The following is a 27,428-nucleotide window of genomic DNA, read 5'->3' as shown; positions in this document are numbered from 1 at the left end:
TCCAGGGATGGTAGTTACTGGCTGAGCTACCCAGGCCCCAGACAAAGCTATTTTTAAATGGAATATCAGTATAGTCAAGGCTGAAAATATGCATTTTCTTAATGTTTGTTACATTTTTATTGAAGTTCAGTGAGTGCAGAGGTATGACTTGCTTTTTTTTTGGGTTTCAAAGGCGTTGTTCAATACTTATACATCTGCAGCTTTTAAGGAGCAGTAATTATGCAACAACCAGCGCCATGCTCAATAACCCATACAAGATCTTGACAGTGGCTGTTGTCTTTTAATTAGGAATTGAAATGCCTAATGCTGGTATTTAAAGAAAAATAATTAGACAGATATTTCCTCCCTCTCTTTTTCCGCACTGACATGTGTGTAACTATGGGGTGACCTGACATATCTGCTGTGGTGGGGTGGTGTGTGGGGGGATTGAAAATGTAAAGCTAATTTTATCTGCATATTACAAAGGAATTAGCAAGGCAAAGCATCCGTTGCGGTAACTTGGCCAGTGATACTTTCTAGCAGCGTGCAGCACTTCATTAGAAGATCATATAATTTAAATATGATTCAGATTACGTTATTTTCTCATTATCTTCTCTTTGCTTTGCTGCTAATGAGTGGTACAGGGCAGCTAAATGAGCAAGTTCCGTTTACATTATTTGGAATGTGCTTTAATAATGCTCATTAGGCCGTTCCCTTTATTGTAACTCTGCCACTTTAATTAGATTTCTTGCCCCCCAACCCCTAATAAGGGTATTCGTGGCTGATAATGCCTGTAATGTATTTGTTACTACAAGATGAGACAAGAAGAAAAAGAAGTGAGATTATTTCTCTTTTTAAGTGGCTTTTAATAGAAGGAGGCTTAATTGGGGCTTGTTTGGGTTCCTTTCTCCTTTTATTTCTAATAAGTAATACAGTGCTGCTCTAGTTTCACTTGTGTCAGAATGCCTATTTAGTTAGCTTTCATTTAGACTGTTTGTAGGCCTGCAGTATTTTTGTGCTTCGGCTTTGTAACTAGTTTAGTCAACAAAAAAGAAGCCATTTTTGTTTTGAGACAAATTGCAATGCAAACAGTTGCATTCAAGTCTTGACTTGATAAAAGGAGCAGTGCAGAGAAAATGAGAGAGAGACACTCTGGCTAAAAAGCATGAATGTAATGCCAAAAATCTATATGTAAGTCATGGTTTAAATTATTACACATAGGAAATGTTGGTGGCCAATGTTTAAACTAAAAGATATTGTATGAACTGTAAGATTAATTCTTAAAGTCTTTAAAATCCATCCTGAATTGACAGTGGAAGTGCCCATAGATGCAACTTTAAATTTGGAAAGCTTAGAACGGTATCCCACAACCACTGTCGTGAATAAATACACGTCCTGTACTCTGCAAATCTCTAAAAAACTGACTGTTTTGTCTAAAACTGTTTATCAAATCACCTTTAAACTTAGAGCCACTGAGAGAGGGAGGGAGGGCCAAAAAGAAGACAGATTCTGAAAGTCATATATCAGACATTTGCTTTGCTCCTCTCTCCTTAGCCTTGTAGTCTCAACCCTCTTAAAATCTCTCGTCAGAAGTGGAGTTTAAAGGATGTGCTCCTCTACCCCCCTCCGTGGTTGTCACTGGTGATGGGTGACACAGGCGTCTTGGCAGCTGCCACCACTGTTTACATAATTTCGACATGGCCGCAGGGAAAAAGAGACTGAGCCTGCACCGATCTTCACTTCACACTCCTCCATTTAGAAAGGAGCCCCTGCACTGCCGCTTAACACGGCTCTCAGGGAACGGGAATATTCAAGCTTAACTTTTTAGCCAGTGGGGTTCGACAGGCTGAGTCACCAAAGAAAGACAACACTGTGGAGTTGAGAGTACATTTAAGATTCTAAAGGATCCCCAGTTTATCTGACGTTACCTAAAATGGTGGATATGAAGTGGAATTTAGTGCCAGAAATGTTTTTAATGTTTTGTCTGAAACTTTGAAATGTATTATAAAGTCAACATGAAATCCAAATGCATATCTACTTAATGCATGCTCCTGTCTAATTGTGAACTATTCCTCGGTTCACGTTTTTCCAAATTAAAAACGTTGTGTTTAATAGAAGCTTCATCTGAAATGACTTCATTTTCTGCTGATGTCACCTAGGCTGTGCAAGCTATTGGATAATGTTAACTAACTAATAACTAACTGAAAAACAATCATCTCTCTTTATGTTATAATTTGAACCAGTCATAAAATAAATTGGGGGCTCGTCCGGGATTCTGGGAATTTTTTGGGGATGTCTTTTAAAGCGAGGATATCAGGTTTGCATTGTGGGAGTATTCTGGTTAATACAATACAAATAATATGGGTTTAAGAACAGGGTTTCACGATGTTTAATATCAGCCATATGTTTTTCTTTTAAAACAAATTATCAAGTTTCAAGCATTAGATAAGAAATCATATGTTCTAATTACATTTAAAGAATGCATATCACATTAATTTTTTATGGTGTTTAGTTGAATGCATATTTGATAGCTACATTAATTGCATGTGTACACCCATGTAATGCTAATACTCTTTCTCCAAATTGTTCAAGTTTCTCAAATCAAAGTATAAAAAACTGTGACGATACCACAGAGTCTATTCTGAGAGCTTTCTCATTTGAAAGAGGCCTTTGATGTCTGTAGTCACAAGAGTTCTGCTTAAGTGAACTGTAATCTCAGGCATTAAGACTCACTCTATCTTTATCTCCATCCCTGAAAGAGCGAAATGAATTACCACCAAATTTTCATCCCCTCTAAATTTGTCCCTCACCTTGTGATAGGGGTCATTTCCTTAATGGGGCCCTTAATTTGCCAGGCTATTTATTACCTTTTATTGTGGACAGGGGACGATAGCACAATAATCAATATATATATTTTTTTTTAACAGTGGTCCGTCCACAGTGGGCAGAGGTGAACGTGAAGTTTGACCCCGTTATATCTATGCACTTGTTTGTGTGAGCCAGATGGAAAGAAATATATAGTGGGTTTCAAAAGACTGAGACAGCATTGAAAATGTGGTATTCAAAGTCTAATTTAAACCTGGATATGAGTTTTAGGATTTTTATAAATGTTAAACAAAGAAATGTTTGAATGATTTTGCTCTATTTTTAGGTCATTAATTAGATTTGCAAATTTGTAACCATGGTAAATCCTGTTAAGTACAAAATGTCAGATTTCCTTGCTTCCATAGTTGCATTCCAGATACTAAGAAATGCATGTCTTTCACTTTTCTTTTCACTCAAGTTGCTATGCTGATAATATCATTTCTAATATTAACATACCGCATTAAATTAGAAAAAAATATGCGAAATGGAAGCATTTTCACAAGTGGACTTTTGAACCCTGCTGTATTTGCTCTTATTCTTCTGTTTTTCTGTCCCTATTTTTAAAACCTCTTTCAAATCCCTCTCTTTTACTCTCATCCTCTTCTCACAGTTTAAATAGCACAAATTAGTTCCACCACATTGTAGGAGAAAGCAGAAAGATGGCACATTAGTGTAATTTTGTACGCTGAATGGCTCTTTATTCCTTTTCAAAAAGCAAAACTGCATTTTTTTTCTTTAAAAATATCTTAACTGTGTCATCTTATGGTGACAGCGCTTGTCCAACCTCCTTACCCCGACGTGCCAAGATCTGTTTTCTCTCATACATTAAGGGTGTATTTATAGAAATGTTACAATAAGCCTGTGCCTTGTTTTGTTTATTTGTTGCTTTTTTAGGTACAATCATCTCTTGAGGGACTTGACAGGGAACACCAGTCCAGACAACCCGGAGTTTCAGCAGCTTTCAAGTAAGAGGCTCTGCCGTCTCGCAACTCGACAAACACTCTCTTATCCTGTTAGTGATCTGTGACAAAAATTTTGATGGGTTTAGCCTGTCTACATTTTTTTATGATCTCTTTATTGTCAAGATCTGCATCAAGCTGCGGAATCACATTCACCCAAAGTCACACTTGTTATGCTTGTCAAATTTACTTTCCACTCTAGTTTGTCACTTACAGAGCAACCTAAAAAGAGATCACTCAGTTTTGTTTGTGATCATGAGGTGCTTTGCAGAGATAAGCAGAGCGGAGGATACCTTGGCCTGTTGAAGAAGGTGCAAACGCTGAAATCATTTCATATGGTGCCAAAACAAACCTGCGTCTTAAAGGAAAAAAGGTTTTAAGCTGGCAGCCGAAAAGACAGCCTCCCTTGTCTTTGTTAAGTTGACAAAGAACAAGTTTGGGCTGCTGTTGTAGTGTTCACTCGTCGTTATTGTCTCTGGGTGGCTGTGGTCGCTGAGGATGAAAGTATTGCGAAAGCTTAAAGTGAGTCTAAATTCTCAATGTGGTTTTTGACATAATTAATAGGGACCAGATCTAAGGATATCAACCAAGCAAAATATAAATAAATAAAATCTCCAGCATCAATATAAGCCCTGATAATGACTCATTTCTATCGTCAAATAAACAGCAAATCCGAGTTAAGAGTCAGTGTACACAAGGAATTATTTATGTGTATCAATTAAAATCTCATTGCTTGCTTGCTGCTTTTGCTTACAAATTGAAACAGCCCCTGATTCTAAGATGAAGGTACATATCCAGATTTGGACTTCCATTGCCTCTTCCTCTTCGCATTAGAGCAGCTTTTTAAACTGCCTAGTTTTTTTTTTATAGAGAGAAATAGAGAGAGATGGAGAGGAAAAAAGTTTTCTCATTCGGCCTGGGCTTATTGTAAAGGAATTACTTAAAAACAACCCCAGACAAATCATACTGTATCTGATTAAGCAAGCTAGCAGTGAAAATCACTAGAGGCTTTGCTGTTCTTTAGTATCCTTTTTATGTTGTTGTTTTGTTTCCTTTTTTCCTCCTCTTTTCTCCTTTCCTCACCACATGTACTCTCTCATGCTGTGTTCATGTGGAACAACATGGTTTAAATTGTAGTAATTGGCATTCTTTGCAGAGTTTGTCAGTCATGTATTAAACCATGTTTTTCTGGCTGTTTATTCTTGCGAACCTCGTGGACAAGTAGGGCAGAGCGAATATTGAAAATTCACACAGATTTTTTTGACGATAAAAAAATTCAGCAACATTGTGAATACCACAACTTTTTATTTTTCTGTTAACTTTCCTCAAAGTTATGTCATGAGACTAGTTTTGAAATCTTTCCTTCTTTTCACAACTCAAGTATGTTAGAGTGGTAAGACAGAGATGTTTTAATAGTGTTTCTGATTTAAACTTTCCAATCTATGCAAAAGCTGTGTTAGAGTTGGAAAGTTCAATTCTTTTTCATGAATCAGTTCAAACTGTCTGTTTCAGTGAATTGATTTAAAACTCTGATTCAGCAATTCATCACTCACAAATGTTTATACAAATATCCATATAACATTCTTCATACTGTATATGAAAATATTAGCAACATTTTACAAAGAGATTGTATTTGATAACATTTGCTAACATAAACTAACAATGAACCATTCTTTTTCAGCACTTTTTAATATTGGATAATGTTCATTTTAACATATACTCATGCATATTTTTTTACAATAAAAAGGTGTATTTATTAATATTAATGTATTATGAACTTCACATTATGAACATTAACTAGAAATGTATTATTTTAAAAAATATATATAATAATTAACATTATCCAAGATTAACAAAGGCTATGAAAATATATTGTACATTATTAGTTCATGATACCTAATGCATTAACTAATAATAATACAACTTTATTATAAAGTGTAAAAAAAATATTTTACACAAAGTAAAAATGTATGTCGGTGAGTATTTGTTTTTGTTTTTTGTGTGTATTGTTATCAGTGCATATAAATACAAATTATTAAATAAATGTTTTATTTAGTGAAAAAATGGATAACATGCCTTGATTATTATTATCACCATTTATTAATAAATAACTTTTTTTAATTCTATTTATTTGTTTATTCCAATTTTATTGCAACAAATAACAATAATACATTTTTAACAGACATTACAGAAGAGAGAGGAGAAATCAGTCAAGAAAAAACTAAAAAACAACAAAAAACAAAATGTATATATATATATATATATATATATATATATATATATATATATATATATAATACTAATTCACAGCCTCTTGATGTCTAACAAACTATTATGCCTAAATATAGTAGTTATAGTCCTATTGTGTCCTGTGTTCAAATTCATATTTGTTTGATTGGTCTGATGTACACAGAAAGGGTTTGAAAGTATAAAAGAAGAGAAAACGTAGATGAAAAAATTAATAAACAAACATAAAAAGGTGTATATAAGATATGAGCTTGAAAGATGTAATAAAAAGAGGAACAGGGTAGAGAACAATAAAGATATTTTTTCTTAATTTATATATAAAAGAGATTGTTATCATTATTATTATTACTATCATCATATATATACACCGATCAGCCACAACATAAAAACCGCCTGCCTAATATTGTGTATGTCCCCCTTGTTCCTCCAAAACAGCACCAACCCACATCTCAGAATAGCATTATGAGATGATATTCTTCTCACCACAATTGTACAGAGTGGTTATCTGATTTACTGTATACTTTTTCAGTTCTAACAAGTCTGGCCATTCTCTGTTGAACTCTCTCATCAACAAGGTGTTTCCAACCACAGAACCGATGCTCACTGGATGTTTTATGTTTTTGGCACCATTCTGAGTAAATTCTAGAGACTGATGTGTGTGAAAATCCCAGTAGATCAGCAGTTACAGAAATACTCAAACCAGCCCATCTATCAGATCAATCAAACAAATATGAACATGGTACACAGGACACAACAGGATTATAACTACTATATAAACTGTTTTTAGCTCTACTGACAAACCCTACAGCCAAGTATCTTCAAAACTCTCCCTCCTCCAACACTTTCAAAGGTTAATTAAAAAAAAGTTAACACAAGAACTCCTCGCACCAAGTTCTGTTTAAATACACTGGATGGCTAAAATAAAAAAGACAGAGAGAAAGGGTTAGCAGAATATGGAATGAGATTGTATTAATAATGCATCAGCCATAGCTCTGTTGAAACACAATTATGAAGAGGGTTTTCTTAAAATGGATGGACTGAAAGATGTACCAGTCATCTCTAAACAGTCACTTTGTTTGCTTTTGCTAGTAATTGTTCTAAAGATAAGCGACTCAATTAGACAGTGATTATTGTACTGAGGCAAACGCCTCGAGCACTGTGTTCATTTTATGAATTGTTAGAGTCAACAAGACCAAAGTTGGATTCAAAATTAGTATCCATCTGCCTGTTTGTTTGTTTTTTTGTTGTTTTCTTTTTCTTTTTTCTAGTTAATGAGTTGATGTCTGCATTAGTTAATGAATTCTGTGCACAGTAATTGGCAAAAATGTTTTCTCTAAAAGTTATTTTGCTAACCACAAAAGTATGTTCTCAAACTCCGAAAATTAGTTCAATCTATTTAGATCACATTTTCACATGTTTAATGCTTTGAGCAACCCAAGGAACTACAGAAACCTGTTAGGTTCAGATACCTTGTTTACGAGGCACACAAAAACGAAAACAAATTCAAATGAACTATTTAGACAATGCAATAAAAAAATTTAATCACTATATTTATTGTACATTTTCAATTACACTTCATGTTTACTTAACCAATTATACTGATTCGTTGGCCTTGTGCTTTTGATGGGTAGCACAATATCCTATGGCAAGGTCTGCACATACATTTTACCCAATCAGTGATGTTTGAATGTGTTAATGCACCCTCATCATCTTACTCCAGGGGGTTGATGGTGAAATCAAATATTGTTTGGAGGCCAAAAACTTGTTATTACCATATGCAACAACGTAGTCTGCATAAAACATGAATGCCTTTGGGTGTGCACTTATTTGTGTGTCATGTTGTTGTATATTACTCCTTTGACACTAATATTATGTTCAGAATTGCATAAATACATCACACATTATATTAGTTAATGTGATAGTGTGATTATGTAGGTAAGTAATACTATAGAGTAATACTGTTCAATTACATGTACTTTGTAATTATGTGGAACCAATTGACATTGCACATAATTAGTGGTGCTTGCGGAGCAAAGCATCACTATTATAATCTCACATTATTATTAGTGGTGCTTGCAAAGCATCACTATTGTAATCTCACATACTTATTTTTATTATTATTTTTATGGTAAGGGATTTGTTATCCTACTATGACAAGACAATGGCAAGAAATTGGTCAGATTATTTCTCCCAATCAGAATGCCATAGAGACATGGGGGCGGGCTCATTTAACACGGGCTTCCAATCTTTAAGTATCATATTCGAAATGGTGTAGCCACTCCCTAGCACCATTTACGGCACCTTAGCAACCAGCCCCATTGACTTCCATACAAAAAGGCTGAGAGTGATATCTTTGGATCAGAATGTCCTAGAGACATGAGAGGTGGCTTGTTTTAATTGGGTGAGCAATCAGAGTTCAGGTATTATCATGGAAACTACTTAGCCATGGCCTAGCAAACATTTAGGTACCCTAGCAACCAAAAACCAATGACTTCCTTTCAAAATGGCTGAGAGTGATATCTTTGGATCAGGATGTCCTAGAGAAATGACAGTTGGCTTGTTATACTTGGGTGAGCAATCATTCTGCAAGAATCATCATGGAAACTACTTAGCCACACCCTAGCAACCATTGAGAGCACTCTTGTAACCAAACCCCATTGACTTCCATTCAAAATCGCTAAGATGGGATCCTAGCCTCAGATTGTCTTAGAGACTTCATTGTTGCTCATTTGACTCAGGCTGGCAAGGAGCCTTTTGAGAATCACCCTGGTAACTACCTAGTAACCAGACGTGGTTATCCGAGCAACCAAGTAACAAATCACATATCTCTGAACCAGAACATCATTCAGGATTGACTTAATTCCCTCAGGATAGCAAGAAGCCTTGTTAAGTATCACCCTGATACCTGCCTGGCAATCAGATGGGGATACCTTGCAACCAAGTAACAAATCACATATCTCTGCACCAGAAAAATCATAGAGTCTTCCGGGTTGATTTATTTCACTCAGGATAGCAAGGAGCCTTGATAAGTATAACACTGGTAACTGCTTAACAACCAAATGGATTTAACCAAGTACCAAATCACATATATCTGCACAAGAACATCGTAGAGACTTCTGGGTTGATTTAGTTCACTCAGGATAGCAATGAGCCTTTTTATTATCACCCTGGTAACTGCCTAACAACCAGATGGGCTTATCCTAGCAACCAAGTAACAAAATATATGTCTATGCATCAGAACATCGTAGAGACATCTGGGTTGAAATTTTTCAATCAGAAAACAAAGGAGCCTTGTTTAGTATCACCCTTGTATCTGCCTAGCAAATCAGATGGGGTTACCATAGCAACCATGTAGCAAATCAAATATATCTGCACCAGTACATCATAGAGACTTCCGGGTTGACTTATTTCACTCTGGATAGCAAGGAGTCTTTTAAAATATCATCTTGGTAACTGCTTAGCAACCATTTGGGGTTACCCTAGCAACCAAGAAACAAATCACATATCTCTGCACCAGAATCTCAGAGAGACTTCCTGTTTGGATTGTTTGACTCAGTCTAGCAAGGAGCATTTTTAGTGTCACCCTGGTAACTGCCTAGCAACCAGATAAAACACCCTAGCAACCATAGATCAACACCAATATATCGACACCAGAACATCCTACTGTCATGGGGGTTGCCTCTTTCAACTTAGGGCAGTTGGTGGGACATTGTGGTGAGAAATTTTGCCATGGCAAGCACCACTCACAATTTCTTCAGGAAATGTACCTAGTTATGGTTATTATGTCTATTAATATTATGTTAATTATAGCAGCATCTAATATGTTTAACACAGACACTGTGAAACAAATTATTGTTGTACACAAGATTGTTTGTGTATACAATAAATCATATTACAATTGCATTATATTCACATTCTTTTGCAAGCTTTCAAAACCAAGGAAGACACAAACATCTCTGATATTAGATTTAATTGTATTTTGACCTTGTACAAAATACAGTCCATCTAAAATAGGCTTAGAAATGCACACAAGATGAAGAAATATTATATCAAATATGATTAATATCGATATATAGGAGGTCACGGAGAACCTGGTAATGTCCAGGAATTATATATATATATATATATATATATAGCTCAGCTCTAAGATATTTTATTGTCTTTTCTATGTAATGATTTTGAAAAATCCTTTCCCAATAATCATGAAATTAGAAAACTCACAGAAAATAATTGGCCATAAAGGTGTGGAAACTTTGGTATTCTTAAACAAGAACACAATTCAAGTAAACATGTTAAACATGTTTATTATATAAGGTGACAAACTTTGTATGGAAAAATGTTGTGTATTGTGAGGTATGCAGTATGCTTTTCTTTCTGAGTTTGGTTATATATATATTCGGTCTCCTCTCATCGCAGAGGCAGTGAAGGCCATCTCAGAGGTCGCCCATTGGATCCAGGACAATGCTTGCAGCCATGAGAACCACCTGCAGCTGCACAGAGTCCAGAAACAGCTGAAGGACTGAAAGACCAAAATCCTGGCTTCAGGTTAAAGTCTGTGATCTGCCATTCTTTTTATCTTAGAGAGCACCGCAGAGAGACAGAGAGTTAAGTGGATGAAGGAGGTCAGATGGAAGAGTGTGGAAAAGTAGTCTTGTTTAAAAGAGATCCAGTTATTTTCCCATAATCAATTGAGGTGATTGCGCATGGTTTTGTTTACGCAAGGCACAATTGTAGTCTCAGATAAGAGAATTAACTGAATTTATCGACAAGTTTTCTGCACTAATTGGTAAATGGAGGGGGAAGTGGGCTCTCAGAGTCAGTTCGTTATATCTTCTCTGGTGCAACTTGTGGAGTGGAGGTCCTTTCTTCCTCCTCATTTATCCCAAGGGATAATGCCCACGTGTGAAACAAAAGACAAGGAGATGGAGAAGGAAGCAGAGAGAGAGAAGAAGATAGAGAGGGCCTTGTCGTGAATGCCTTGGCCTGCCAGTCTCCCCCAGGACCAATTAGCGCTTCTCCTCATCTTGTTGGCCGGCAGATAAAAAGGATGCTGGGAGAAAGGGAGGGAGCATGTGTGAACAAAGGTGGTTGGGAGACTGGCGATGAATACCCAACGAGCGCTGGGCTTATTTCACACAGAGCCGGATGTAGGAAGTGTAGAAAAAGCTCGCTCATCCTGTTTTTTCAGGATTCTAGAATTCTACCGAGGTCCTTTCTCTTGTCCAATAAGTTTCTTTTTCTTCCACTCTCACTTTTTCTTGCTGCAGAAGGTTGAATCGAGCCCGGCCATTCCATCTTATCCAAGTCCATCCCCTCCATTTCCTTCGATGTGCCTTAATGAAAGCGATGCTTGACAGATGAGACATGAACATTATTAAGTGGCTGGGATGGATATAAGGGTGGTATAATAATGCAAAGCTTGAATTAATGGGACATTGATACGCCAGGCATTCTGTTTCCTTGGAGTCCTTGCTGGAGCATAACTGCCACCACAGCTGTCCATGGGCCAAGGTAAAACTCTTAGGCCTTTATAACATTGTAAAGAAGTTCAATGGAAAGGAGGAGGCGAGAACCGGCTTGAAAATATAAATAATACTTTTAAAAACAAGCTGAACGCAAAACACTGGCCGCCCTCTTACGCTCTACACTCCTCCCTGCTTTGCCCCGGCTGTGTACGTCATACCGGGAGCCCCCGGTATGACGTACACCGCCGGCAGACAGGGCACAAGGCACCTTGTACCCCATTTCCCGGCGGGTCATCTCCGCCTTGCTTGACCTGGGAGGAGGCAGGAGGGTAAAGGCCAACAAGGAGCGACAGAGAGAGAGAGAGAAAGAGAGAGAGAGAGGAAAAACAACCTCACTCACTGGTTCTCTGATGTGCCGTCATGTGGTCCCCGATCACTCCTCCACCCTCTCAGGCAGACGGCAGCCACTCCTACCCAGGCAGACCAGAGTCAGACCGACCCCCAGCGGACATTCTCGGTGACCCGTGGGGACTCTCCTCCATCCCTGGCAGTGGCACTACCTCTCCAGGCATTCAGTGAGTTCCCTTTATCCCTCACGCGCCCCCATCAGGCTGATTGGGGACCAGGCATGCATTGTTCCAGCTCGGCCCTGCCCTCCTCCGCTCTAAAAACATATAGTTCTAGGAAGGAGTATGTAAAGCCTTTTTTATTATCTGCATATTATTGTTCTGTTAGCTTGCTATAAACAGTTCGACTTCAGATTGCTCACCAAGATTCTCTTCAAACCATTGTTCGTGTGACTCACTTGCAGCAACACTCAGTATGTGTACATGCCCAGTTATAATCAAACGAACGTAAAATATGCCAGGTCTGGTTGTGGTCTGATTAGCCGAGCAACAATCGCATTATCTAGGTCTGTTACTCAGATTTGGCCATTTTTAATCGGACTAAAGCGTTATTGTTTGAATTATTATTTTAGTCTAACTGCAATAAAACTTTTAAAGTGTGCATTTCCTTGATCTCTTTGTCCAACTTTGCAAAAATCTTTGAAAAAAGATTAAAAAAGACTAAAAGTGTTAATATGACATTTTTAGTCCAGCTGAAATTGAACTTTTAAAGTGTTTTAAAGTACTGTATTTAAGCATACTGAGTGAGAATGTAAGGTACAGTACACTTACATCGCCTTTTGAATTGCTGGCTGATTTTTGGTGTGCAACAACACATGAAATCAAGCTTACTGTACATATGTTGAAGTACTTGAAATCATGTACTTGAGCAGTGTATGTTTCGGACCTTAAAGTCACAATTTGTCATACAATTCAAGTACTGGAATCAGAATAAAACTTTAAAGAGTGCACCTGTGCTTCAAATATTGTAGATTAACATTAAAGCCCTTTTTAACTGACATGAAACCATAACCTTTCCAACAAAGCCTTCTTGAAATTAACAATGATCTGACTTGCCATTCCATCACTTTCAAATGGAGACAAGCTTTCATGTTTCTCCGGATCTTTGGCTTGGTCGCATCAGGAGGACCCAGCCACTTTGTAGTGCAACCTTTAGCACCCTGCCAACCACTAGGCTCTTTGTAGCTGGGCAGAGGTGCTCTTTGACAGGAGAAGTTGAAAGTGTTTGACATGAAGAGGGGATATCCAAGTTCCTGCTCTTTGTACTGAGCCAATGAAGCCTTCCTTGGATATGTCAGTCCAAACTGGGAACGAGAATGTGAGCTGTTCACATTCAGTGGGTATCGCTAGTGTTCTTACATTAAACAGAAGGTACAGTCTTTTATAGTTTTACCATTGGAAAACTTTATATTTTTGCACCCATTGTGGCTACAGCAATGTGTATCTCATAATTTAATTACTACATTTATATTGTTAGGCCAGAAATATACTCTATGCCGGTGCAGACGTGATTGCTTTAAATGTCTGTTCCATTAAATGTTATTCCGCTTGCTAGTGTTGCCAGATATTGCAAGATAAACAAGCGATTTGGTCTGGAAAAACAATCTCAAAATAAGCAACTTGCCTTACCAAAATAAATGCCATATATTTTTTACCCATTCGTGACCTGGTCTGGAAAAACAAGCCCATAAAATGTGACTGTATTGTGGACATCAGGTAAGTCCAAAATTGGCTGCCTGCAACTACCATTAATTTAAAGCAACTTCATGAAAAACAAGCCAAAATCTCAACAAAATTCTCTTCAAACTGGTACTTCACCATTACAGAACTTGACCTAAAATTGAAGGCTGAATGTAGACAATGCCAATGCTCGCAATAGCGCCCCTTGTGGCAATACTGAGAATGCAACGCATTCTTGCATTGCATTATGAATTGTTGTCTGGCACATTTTGGAATGCAAAGAGACATGAAATCGAGCTTGCATAGATTGAAACGTTTGCGTCCATATACTTGTGTAGATTATGTGGTTATTCATTGTGCAAGCATGACTATCCCCTGTAAGCCAGAACTTGTAAAAGCGTGTATCCAATTTTAAAAAAGCCAAAGAAACCATTAAAGCCAATCTGCACACGCCTCCCGGGAGTATTGCAAGATGTGTCCACATTGTTGCCTCATATTAAACCTGTGGCATTTTAAAAAAGCAGTTTGACCCCTCCTTGACCCCTCTGCTAATCATAGAGTGCTTCTGTGTCGCTCAGAGCATCATTTTGAGCCCCGCGCTCTCGCTATCGCCAGAGCTGCAATCACAAGGTTCACTGGGGCAATTAAGGAATCATAGCAGGAATGAAATTTCATCTTATCTATCCAAATGTCAGCATCTAATTTACTTTCCATCATGCAACTGCCAATCATAGAGAGGAGATTGTCTCTTCCCATCTCAAGTCTTGTAAACCTTACGTTTTTTGTTCACGGGGTGAAATTGACTTTTCCTTAATATGATGGTAAAAGGTGGATGCAGTGACAATAGGTAAGTCCTTTAACCAATCCTTTAAGTTGCCTTTTATCTCTTGTAGGGAGGTGGTATATTCTGGAAGGTTGGCTAAAGACAGTGCCTCCTAAAGGCATGGAGGCCAAGCCCAAGACGTTCTTCCTGTTCTTTGACATTCTGCTGCAGGCAAGCCATACAGTCCCATGCACCCAGAAAATGGGGATAATGGGGATTTGCATGCCAGCGAGTCTGGCCATTGAAAGAGTGAACAGCGGACAAAGTCTATGGTCACACCAAGACCCAGGGAGTTCTTTTCAGTGCAAGTTAAAACTGTGTGACTTCAGTACGAACCAAATAAAGCATCCCCTGCTGACAATTGCAGTATTTATTAAGAAAGTAAATAGCTGCTCTGTCAATTTGATTAAGTAAAGAATATATTTATGATCCTTTATTAATGTCCTTGGTCATAGGCACTCCTCAAATCCATCAAATATAATTTAACCATATGTTCCTGCCTACACAGGGTTAAGAGATGTATTATTCTCAGAACGACTTGTTTCTGCAAGTTTGCAAAAATTATCAATTTATCTTTATTTATTTTTTTTTGCTTGCACTAATTACCCGAGTTCCTCATAAGACTTCAAGTTTAATGTCTCCATACTGTTTGATCTCTTTCCAGGTCTCTGCACTGCCGCTGTGTGACAAATTATGTGTAAACGATCCTTGCACTCTCATGAAACACTGTTTATTTAGTGAATAAGCAACCAATCAGCAAATTCTTTGTATTATAGTTATGATGCATTTTATTATGTCTTTTTTTTTCACTTAAAAGGATAGTTCACCAAATTAATGTCAAGAATTCTGTCATCTTTTACTTCCCCTCATTTTGTTCCATACCCATATAACTTTCTTTCAAGCACAGTGACAGCCGCAGTCACCATTTAATTTCAGTGCGTCTTTGTTCATACAGTAAATGTGAAGGAGGCTGTCGATCTGCCTAAGATGTCCTTGTGTGTTCCATAGAAGAAATAAATGTCATAAAGGTTTGGAAAAACATGAGATGAGTAAATTATGGCAGAATTTTAGTTTTTGTATAAACATTCCCTTTAAGAGAAAAGACATTTATGACACTGTTCATTAACTGCATAAATAGAAAGTATAACTGAACTATAAATATAATAGTTTATTATTTATTAGTGTGCTTGACTTGGCAGTTAGCAATAATATTACCTAAATAATATTAACTAAACATAAACCTCTTGGCTAAAAAACAATACAGGAAACTCATTTTGTCTGTTTCGTATGAGTACAAGTTGAAAAGGAAACATACTTCATGGATGCATGGTTTGCCATTTTGTGAGAAATGGGTATATTTGGAATAGATTTGTATTTTGAATAGGGCTGTGAATTGACATTTTTTTGTGTTCATTTTCTGTGTTTAATTTTGCCTAGGTTTGTTCCTGGCAGGCAGCAGATGCCAACTTGGGGCACCTTTCTCCTATCGCGTGAAGGCCCAGGAAGAAGTACAAAAATGATGCTGCATTAATTGCGTTAAATACCCTCTTGCCCATATTCATTGTGGACTCATGCTTAAAATCTACCACATTGTGACCTGTCACCTAAACAGAATGATCCCACTACAGTCATTGTACTCTGTAAGATCAAAGTCCATTGCACTTAAAGTCACACTAGTGCTCCCTGATCTACTAAACTATTTTTGGTGCATAGAATAGACATAACCTGTAAACATAACCTCTCCACCTGCTATGAAGCACTCTAGAAAAGCGCTCGAATCCATCCATCAGATTAAATCAGAGATCCATCTCTTCCTTTCCACCATGGAATGCATCTTCCTGAAACCCTCTCTTCTTTTCTGCCTGTGCTGTGGTCTCAGCTGCATATTATCTAATGGCTAGAAATGGCATTTCATTAGCCTGTTATCCCACAGAGGCCTCAAATGCATACTCAATAGCATTAGGTGTAATTTCTCATAAGGACACATTATTGATCCCGGTTCTACCCGCCTCCCACCTGGATTGAAGGGGAAAGAGGCTGTCAGCACTCTCAGGCCCCTCCCCAGCCAGGCCGTGAAGAATTAAAGCAAAATTAAATTTGATAGCTGGAAATGCCATGGCAATCTATATGCAAAGTTTGAAAGTAGTAGTAGTAGTAGAGGAAAAGGGATGAAAATGTGCTATAAAAATATTGCTCTCTCTCTCGCTCTCTCTCTCTCTCTTTCTTTCTCTCTCCTCCATTTGTCTGGATGAGTGAGTGTTTGTATTTGGATAATTTTCCCCCATTTCTCTTTCTCTCCGTCTTTCGCATCCCCCTCCCTTTCGGTCTCTCCATCTTCCTCTTGCAGTTCTATCTTTCTCCACCTCCTTGAATATTATTCTGCATCCATGACCGATTCCCTTTGATGTATAAATAATCAAGTGAAATTATGTGCGTTGAAGAGCCTCCATGCTCTGCTGTTCATATTATACAAAGTAATTTCTACTTAAGGGGGTCAGATTTCATGACAAATCCCTAATTACTGCATCGCAATAGAAGTAGAATCTATTTCTACATAAATCAGAACACCCCCCCCTCCCCCATGTGGCGGACCTCTAATATACCACTCTGCTTTGCTTCACTCACTGCACTCGGTAATTAGATAATGCTTTTGACGATGGTACATTTGAAATCTTAATCTATTTAATACATAATGAGAAACAACCTGAGCCAGCCCCCCGCCTTAAAATATAACTGGAGAGTCATTACTTTTACCAGGTGTCCATTAAAGAGCCTCCCTCTGCTCATCATTACAATTCTGTCCCCAGTTGTAATAAAGATTAGGACTGATTATTGAAATGCTGTCGGTAACTGGTGCTGTTTCCTTCTCTCGCGGCGTCAGGTAAGTGTGAAAGGTCATTTAATATTTTCAGGGCCCCAATTATAATCCACTCTAATGGGTCTTTGTTGTAATTATTCTGTGGAGCCTTTGTTTGGGGCTGGATGGCTCCTGTTTGACATGTATAATCTAGCAGTAAAGTCTCCTCAGTGTGGATGACTGATGGTAATCACTGTTGACTCAAGGATGAGCCATCTGAAAGGAAGAGGAGAATGTGGGTAGAGCTCGAAAAGTTGTTCTCAAAGTGCAGATCATTGCCAAATTAACAGGCGAGAGCATCAACTGGCACATCTGTGCTTCTTTGGTCTAAAATACAGAACATGTTGCTTCCTCTGCATCTTCTGCTCAGTTCTCCTTTTCTTGCGTAATGACCTATTTTTCCACAAGTTCCTATGCAATCAGTTCTAGTTAAAGGGATAGTTCAACCCAAAATAAAAATGTTGAAAAAAAATAAATTGACTTGCCCTCCTGTGGTTCAGAACCTGTATGACTTATGACCAGGCCCAGAAGGAATCTGCACTTGCAGAACTTTCATTGTCATTCATAAAATGTCTACGCAATCCCCACCCCTTCCATGTTGGTTTATGAAATAATTTTGGCTTATTTCATAATCTCACCATGGTTCCGTTGCGTCACAAACACAGCATTTTTGGTCGCTGTGTCAAGTTAAATGCAGATCGAAACTTAGAAAAACATGTCTCGAGATCCCGGCATTCAGAATTGCGTTCTGCCCAGCTCTTTTTAAATGTAAGTATTTATTCTCAGTTTGTGCTATCGCCTGAATGTGGTTTGTTGTCTGCACAACTACGCATTGCCTACAGCTGGAGTTTCGCTTACTGCACCCTGCTGAAAAATTGTGCTACTTCGAGCTTGAATTGGTCAATGGTAAGAGTATTCCTTATAAAGTCAGGTGACTTTATTAATTGCGCAAAATAATATTTTTTTATATAATTAGCCACACTGAATAAATGAGTTAAATCAACAGCCCTACTAAATTCATGCTGCATTAAGCTATCAATAGAGTAAACATGTAATACTCTCAGCTACGTTTACATTTTTTTGCTATGTTTAAATACCTTCTGCAGAATCCAGCATATTTTCCCTCAAAATCTGCACAAAAAATGCAAGAAATAAGTCTGTGGATTCCATATGGGCCTGCTTGTGATATTGCACATTTAGCAATAAAAACAATGCAAGTTTTCACATGAAATTGTGCCACCGTGAACAAGTTTCCCTCACGCTCATAATCACGCAACGTAGGTAAAGATATTTCTGAAAATGTACTTCAACTTTGGGTTGTTTCAAACTAAAATGCATTTGAAGTTTAACCTATCGAATTTGATGCACGAACCACATAGACTACTTTTAAGATACTTTTGGTTCCTTTTGAAGCTTTAATGTTGGGCACTATTGTCCTGAAAAGAGAGATATTTATTTATATTTTGCCTCGAATAAGAAAGCACTGGTTTTCAACAACATAAGGGTGAATAAATAACAGAATTTTCCTTTTTGGGTGGACAACTCTTTAAACAGGACTAATATTATTCCATAATGCCCTTAGATGTTGAATAAGTTGTCACACACCAAACGCTGGCAGTTGTGATACCCTCATGGCCACAGTAGTTTGACCAGTGCTCTTTGCTTAGTTGATGTAATTATGCATCTTTTAACATGTCAAATTGTGGATGTTGCTGCAACCTCCTCTACTTCTGTCGACTATATTCCTCAAGAACAATGCAATCAATAATGTACATCTTAAGATCACAAAAGGAGATGCACTGTCAACACAATGAACATTGGTGGCGATGCCAAAAAACTGATTCATGGACGCCCTCTAGTGATTCAGTTGAATTATGTGCACAGTTATCAAACGTTCCAGGCAAGTGCAAAATGGTGTGAGGTATTTAGATCGAGATCTCTTATATTTTGACAAACTTATAGTATGTTCCATATGTCTTGGAGAAGATGTTCGTTCTGTAGGTATTGTAAAATTATAATCGTCTTCCTTACTAGTTGCCCCCCAAACATTAACTCTTAGTCTCTTACCTTTCACACAATACTCTTAATTCTGAATGTTTCCCCTATTTTGTCACTTCCATTTCACCTTTTCCTGAGCCAAACTGCTCCTGATGTCCGATGATCAGGAGGACATCAATGATTGGTACCGTAGCTTCTGCATGTCCATTGTGTGAGTTAATCTGTATCAATCCAAACTTTAAACGTCTGATACCACCCTGAGCCTGATGGGACCTGTTAATCTGACATATTTTAATGCTGGTTTGAGGTCTGTTTTGCATATATAACTTTGGGTTTCCGTTTGGTTCAGCTTGGCAAGTAATGATCAATTAAATTATTATTAGAAATATTTGTATTTAAATTTTATTACAACTTATTTTGTGCTCAAACATATGCACAGTCTTTCATCTTTGAGTCAGCTTAGTGAGCTGTGAGAATCCATGCGGCTGGGTCTATTTGCTCTTGTCCGGGTCGGGTTTGAACTTAAAATTGGACCAAAAAAGTCCAGTCGGGTCACAAAGGCTTCATATATGGGCTTGGTTCAAGATTCTTTAACTTCATGAAAGTGCAGACCTCTTTTTCATACCCAACCCTTTGCCAACAAAATTAATTTATTACTGCACATTAGAGCTGCCCTGTTTTCAAAGTCCACCTCAACTCAATACTAGGGTTCATGGTTTACATTGATAGTAAACAAGTAGTCATTTAGTATCTTCCCTTATGGGGCTGGAACCTAAAACCTTTGGTTACCTGCCTAGATAGTTATATGTATTTACTATACCACTCTACCTACTGAAGGTTTGGATGGCATTTCGTAATCACCAGCCTTTTACACTGTGAACAGTGTTAACACAGCATCAGTGCACTTTAGTCTCCAAGGGCGAGAGAGCAGATCAAGAGTGAACCTGTATGGGTGACTTCTTCACTGGGGACAAGCCTCTCAAAGTTAGGCTAATTAGTTTATCACTCTTTCAGAGTGATGGGGAGGATAAACTGTCACCGCACACCATCTTCATAACACGGAGCTCCTTGTGCCTGGCCTCCTGTCCAGTCTTCAGGCCCTGGGGAGCACAATTAGAGAGTGAGCTGGACATGTTGTGGTGACTGAGGTCAGAGGTGATTGGTTGGGGGGGGACTGTGTTTGTATTGGACTGTTCGAGGAAAAGAAAGACACAGTCCAGTGACTGTCCTACTGTTACAATTAATGAAGGTCCAATATATTTTTGTGAGTGTGTGTTTGTTTTTTTATAATATAATATCAAATTTGAGATTATCAGGTGTGTTTTTACAAGCTAAGAAAATGTACATAAACCTTATGAGGATTGAGGGGATTATGTCATACATTTACACTTTTTTTGCTCAAAATGTTTTCTGACCCTTAGAATTTAACAGGCCATTTTTTGCTACAGTCGTTTAAAGGGATTGTTCCACCAAAATGTAACATTTTCTCATGATTTACTCAGCCTATTGGCATCCCAGATGTTTATGACTTTCTTCTGCAGAACAGAAATTATGATGTTTAGATGACTATTTCAGCTCTGTAGGTCCATACAATGCAAGTGAATGGGTGCCAACATTTTAATGGGTGCCAAAAGCTCCAAAATACACAAACTGATCTTAAAAGTAATCCATATGAATCCAGTGGTTAAATCCATATCTTCAGACTGTAAAGCAGTCACTCTGCTCTCTCTCTCTCACACAATCCTCCGCAGTCGGCCTTTATCCCTCTCGGAGGCTTGATTAGCCTGATAAGGGACCGGGTGTGTATGATCACGACGCGGCCCCGCCCTCCGCCCTGCCACACAGACACATATGAAGTGTAGGTGACAAACAGGTCAGTTTTTAAGTAATATTTGATATCATAAAATAACACTGTGACTGGGCAGGCTAAGTTTCTAAATACTGAATATGTCAGGTTTGAGGTGAGGGACGGACCCAAACACAGGAGGCAATTCAACAGGCTTTGTTTAAAACAAAAAATATAACTAAAAAATATTGCATTTTTCCGTACTCCTCTACTCTCTATAATTATCTGTTAAGCAAATGTAATCGTTTCCTTTCATGAAGCGCTATCAGATTCCTGTTAATGATATGGCATTATATTTTTACTATTGCTTGTGGTTGGGAAATACAATCCCTGTGCTTATTTTCAGCTGTTGCATACCAGTAATCCTAATGTCACTGATTATTGACTCAAAGCAAGACCACAGAAGTATTGTGCCCCTAAAACAAATTTGAAACTTAAGAGCACACTGTTCCTTCCAATTTTCTTTTACACTATGCAGTGAAATTAACCACTAATTCAGTAATACAAATACGTCAGGTAGAGTATAATGCATCTTTCATCAGAGTAGGTTCATAAAAATCTGTGACAGTGGTTTACTAGTAAAAAATTCATAAGCTACACACTCAAATGCACACACACTACTACTATTTGTTATTTAAGGAGCTCAATAACTTGCCAATCGATGGTCTCAATGACATGAGGTGAAGGAAGCTGGAGCCTTATGACAAAACTGAGCGTCTCGAGGCAGATCATCCGCAAAGAGAAACTTCATGGTCAGATACATATCTCCTATACAAACCAAATACTTCCCTTCATCAGAAAACAGACATCCTGTGCTCTATTTATGCATCTTCTATATCAGACATAAATGACTGATCACAATGTGTTTTGATGTCTGCAATATATATATATTTTTTTTAATGATTATCCTCCTAATTTAACTTTATAAAAAGCAGTTAATCTTCGCAGTTTCACATATTTTCTGGTTTGACGAGCATGATTTCTTTTTTTCCTGTATTGGGTTGCGTGTGGCATATCGAATGGCTTGTCCTTTTTTTAATCAGCTAATAGCCTTTAGTTCATGTCATGATCTGGCAAAACCATGATTTGCTACTTGCTATTGATAGTCAGTTGCAGATGGTGTTAGGAAAAGGTGAAATAGAGAGCCTTTATTTGGGTGAAATGCCTCTGCAAACATATAATTTTAGTTGTGTATATCTGCTTTTTAGTTTATTGCATTTGTGTATACACTGATGAGCCAAAACATAATGACCACCTGCCTAATATGCTGTTTGTGTGTTAACACGGCAAAATCCACAACCCCACCACCACCAGTTGAGTCCCATCCTGCACGGAAGTAGGCACCTCGCCCCTGCCTCCTATCTCCGGCAGGATATGACGGTTCCCAGAACAAATTCTTTGGACTGCTAGACAGGGCCTACGCCAAAGAGAGACATTACATTTCTGTTTTAGATTCATCAAATAAACGTCATCTTAAATTTCACTCAAGTCTGCGAGTCTTCCTGATAGAACAGCAGGTTATGACACATTCCTCCCTTGACATCATTAAAATTATCTGTGACTTGCACCACAGTAAGCCTTCTGTCGGTTCGGACCAGACTGGATAGCCTTTGTTGCACTCGCGCATTGATGAGCCTTGGGTACCCAACACACTGTCACCGGTTTGTTGTTTGTCCATTCTCGGACCACTGTCGGTAGGTACTTAGCACTGCTGACTGGGAGTGCCCCACAAGCCTTGCCGTTTCAGAGATGCTCTTACCCAGTCGTCTGGCTAGAACAATTTGTCCCTTGTCAAAGTCGCTCATGCCCATTTCTCCTGCATTCAACATGTTGACTACGAGAACTGATTGTTTGCTTACCATCTAATCTAACCAGAACTTGACATGTGCCCTTGTTAGGAGATGATCAATGTTATTCGCTTCACCTGTTAGCCACTAAAACAATTGTTAATTAATTAACCATTTTCATTACTCAGCTAGAACATTTAGTTTTTTATAAGGTACAATTTGAACAACATAAAGTGTGGTACAGTGGAACAAGTGGTCTTAGTTTGTTATCTGTAATAAATGTCCATATTAGCATCAGATATGATATGTCTCCTCTCTATGATTAAGAAGAGATGTGCCAAGTCTATTCAATTGAATGGGAGAAATTGTAATGTCCAATGGTCAATAGATGTAGAAAGGAAGTCCCATCTTAGAGCCATTCACCTTTTAGATACAGACATCATCTGCCAATCAACTTGGGATGCATGTGCGTATTAGCAGTACAAGCTGTGAATGTTTTTTTTTTTTGTAATCTGAGGTCAAGAAGCACAATTTATCATTCCAGTGTTGTCAGATTTTACTGCTGATATCAAATATGTTCTTTCTTCATAATCTTGACCAACTGTTTTGGAGATTTCGGTCTTTCCCCATTCAAGTAGATAGAAGCTGTTCTTGTATGCCATTTGTTCGCAGAATATAGCTGCCTGGGATCGTTCCAAATATGGCCACCGAGTGAACTGACATGCTAAAAAGGCATTGGATTAAGCCAGAGACCTGAAAAAGGAGCTAATGATGAAATGTCATACTCCCAAGTTCTCCCCAACTCCCCAACTTGATTCCTGTCTAACTGAGTGATCTAAGTGTCTTCTCTGGTTCAGTCGATGACAGAAAGTCTTGTTTTCGGTCTCAGACAGCTGAAGAAGACAAAGAATACAGTGGTGCACAGGAGAGAAGAACTGCACAGAAGGCTGATCAGATCAGATCCAGATAGTCATAACACTCCACAACTCCAGCAAACCTGTGGAATTAAAAGGACCATGGTCAGTTGTTGTTTGATGGCTAATTACAGTTGTAACTAAACATGTTATAACCAATATTATTAGTTAACATTTCATGTAATTTAATTTGTGGTTTCTTTCTGGATGACGTGGTTAGGGAGCACAATGCACGTCACAGCAGCAGTTCCATGCTTTCAGTAGGGGAGAAAAGCAACAGTGCCACCAAGAGGTTGAAGCCAAACAAAGCTCCAACTTCAAGGTTATGATGTATCATAGCCTGTTTTCAGACACGTATCATCTCTATGCACATAACCAGAATTTTGCAGTTATTTACTTAAGTTAATCTCAGAGTCATATAGAGCTTCTGTGAATTTCTGTGATGTCCATTAGAAAAAGTTCTCATTCAAAAGCTGTTGTTACAGTAAAGCACTTACAATGGAAGTGAATGGGGCCAGACCATTAGCATTAAAATACACATTGTTTTAAAAGAATAGCCACAATACATAAACATCATATGTGCTAACATTATTTCAGTATGATGTAATTGCTTTATAACTGTGTAAAGTTAAATAAAATATTACAAATTTGTTGTCATGACGACAAAACTGGTTTATGCCAGTAAATCCCTGATTTTATCACACTAAAATCTTTTTTACATGTATAAGGTTTATGTCTTGTGGCTATTCTTTTGAAAACGGGTGTATTTTAAAGTTTATGGATTGGCTCCATTCACTTTCATTGTAAGTGCCTCACTGTTAGCACAATTTTTTTTAAATAAACTTAAAAATATATATTTTTTTAAGGTACTTATTACTTTTATACTTTTTATTCTTATATACTTTTTGTCAATTGAGCTAAACTTGTATTGAACCTAGAATATTAATTGTATCTTTCTATTTTGTGTGCATATATGTAGTATGTATATTTTAAGAGATTTCAATAACCAACTTACCACTCTCAAATTGTTAATGCAGAACACAGGAATCGTCTGGATCGAGCTGTGTCATTTTGTAAGGAGGTTCAACATCTGATAGAGCTGAAAGGTCTGCACAAATGGAGAGGATGTTCCAAAGGTGATTTAGGGCAGAATGAATTAAATGGCTAGAAATAGCATTTTAGCTTAGCGTAAAGTTGACAATTTACACAAGGATTATTTATATTTCTTCTGCTCAAAACGTCAAACTTCTCTGTCTGCTTGTATGAATGTGACACATCATAAGAAAGTGTTTCACCGCTGTTCAAATGCACTTTGGATCACATCATTTATATGTATAAAGGTTTTCCATCTGAAAGGACTAAAAATTAAATGAAACAAATGACAATAAAATTCAAAGTAATCTCTTCAGTAATCAAACTACTTTTTGAATGTAACTGTTCAATTCTAATTACCAGTTATTAAAATTGTAATGGAATACAGTTACTTATATTTTGTATTTTAAATACGTAATCCAGTTTCATGTATTCCGTTACTCCCCAACCCTGTATATATATATATATATATATATATATATATATATATATATATATATATATATATATATATATATAAAATTGTTTGTTGATTTGTAATTATTTTAGGATACTGTGATTTACAAGATTTTAACAGCACGGTTGGGTTGTTGTATATCAAGAGTCATGTTACTTGAATTCTTACTGGATCATTCTTAAACACATTTATTATACCAGAACCTTGTGCATGTAAGGTTGACTTCCAAGCATATTTGTCTTATTAACAAACACTGAGATTCCCTTGAATCTAAACTGCTTTCTCTCTCTCTCTCCCTTCGCATTCATATAGAAGAAATGTAGATCTTTAACCCTAGTCCAGCATCACAAGCCTGTAATTTTAATGTGAACACTAAAAACTGAAGACCTTTATTGTCTGATTTAGTTGTGTTTTTTTTATCTGTGGGTAGAATTGAACTGCCCAGGATAGATTTGTCCTCATCTAAACCCTCCAGCTGCATTTTACTGTCATTTTCCTCTTCTGAGCTGAGGCCACATACAGGGAAGATATCAAGTTTTTGGTTTTTCTCTTGTAATAAAGGTAAGTTAGTTTCAAATGCATTTGTTGTTTACTTCATTGCAGTGTGTACCTTAGTTGTCCACATGGTGGGAGCACACCACTTCTTTTTTTCCTCAAAAGTGTGCTGTGGAATACAGGCTGTAATGATCCCCTCTATGTTTAGACGGATATGATTTTGCTAATAGTTAATGAAATTCATGCATTGTTGTTGTTTTCTCCTTCATTTTGGATACAGAACACATGAAAAGGGTGGTGAGGAAGACTCCATTTACAGGTTTCAAAACATGTATTTGGATCACTTGGTAAAGAAACTTCCAATTACCCAGTTCAATACTTGGCCCAGTTTATGCAATTTGCACCTCTCCCATTCACGTTTGCTTGCTGATGCCAAATACTCTTCTGATTGTTCTCCCTCCTGCCTCACATTCTCTTGGCAGGTGCTTTAGGATTCAGAATACCATTCATGGTCACTGTGTTTCAGAATTCAGTGGAGGCCAAAAGTCTGAGAACATATTGAAAATCTGCTATTCATATCCAATGCTGGTGGAAACCTGCAAATTAACAACATTTTAGAATTTTGAGAAAAGATATGTGATGAGGTAAATAAGAAATAAAAAATATGAATAATAATACATTTAAGAACATAATATTCATATAAGAAAATTTGTAACACTGAACATGTTAACTTAATTAGGCCTTGTTCAGACTGCCACTAAAAATCAGATTTTTTTTCATATCCAGATTGTATCCAGATGAGTTTTTGATAGACTGGACAGCAAAAAAAAAAAAAACACATGAAATCTGATTTTTTCGAATCTGATTCAAACCACTTTGGGAGGTGGTTTCAAATGCGATTCAGATACGTCTCAGTCCGGACGCTCTGCTGCTTCATTCAGATTTCAAATGGTCTTTTGCGTCACTCTTAATGCGACACAACAATGACATCAAAAATCGGTGACTGTAGAATGGAACATCACAATATTTATCAGTCTTCTCCGTCGCTGAATTTTTCTTTTATGATGATGGAGATCTGGACAAGTCTCTTATTTGGAGAGCGAGATGATGCACCTCCTTTTTTCCCGCAACTGTTTTGCAAGCATTGTGTCTACATCGTTACGCCTACGTCATTACCAAAGCAACCCATGCAGATAGGTTGATTTTGTCTGAATGCGCAAATCTAATTTGATCACTTGCAATTAATAGTGCGGACAGTCTGCCTGAAAAGATATGATTTGAGAAAAAATCTGATTTGCCTGCAGTCTGAACATAGTCTTAAAGATCAGATGTCCTTGCTTCCATTGAAGCACACAATATTCTCTTTGGAATATTTTCAAATCATGCTGTGAGTACATGGATCATGAATGACTAACCTTCATTTTAGTTGCATGAAATGCATTAACTGAGTCATTCATCAAGTTAGTCATTCAAATAAGAAACATTGTACTGTAAAATGAACCTATTTTTATGAGTGATCTCAGTATTTTGGACTCAAATGTACAGGATGTCTTCATC

General features: G+C 37.5%; 1 pseudogene; it reads left to right on the top strand.

The window, feature by feature from the left end:
• LOC127638851 (rho guanine nucleotide exchange factor 39-like) overlaps positions 1–24,904 on the top strand; it is a 49,431-nt pseudogene extending 24,527 nt beyond the window's left edge.
• Positions 24,905–27,428: the final 2,524 nt, after the last annotated feature.

Source organism: Xyrauchen texanus, chromosome 47, assembly GCF_025860055.1.
Source record: "Xyrauchen texanus isolate HMW12.3.18 chromosome 47, RBS_HiC_50CHRs, whole genome shotgun sequence".
Taxonomy (NCBI): Eukaryota; Metazoa; Chordata; class Actinopteri; order Cypriniformes; family Catostomidae; genus Xyrauchen; species Xyrauchen texanus.
Note: the sequence above shows the minus strand (reverse complement) of the source record. Positions and strands in the feature narration are given on the sequence as shown.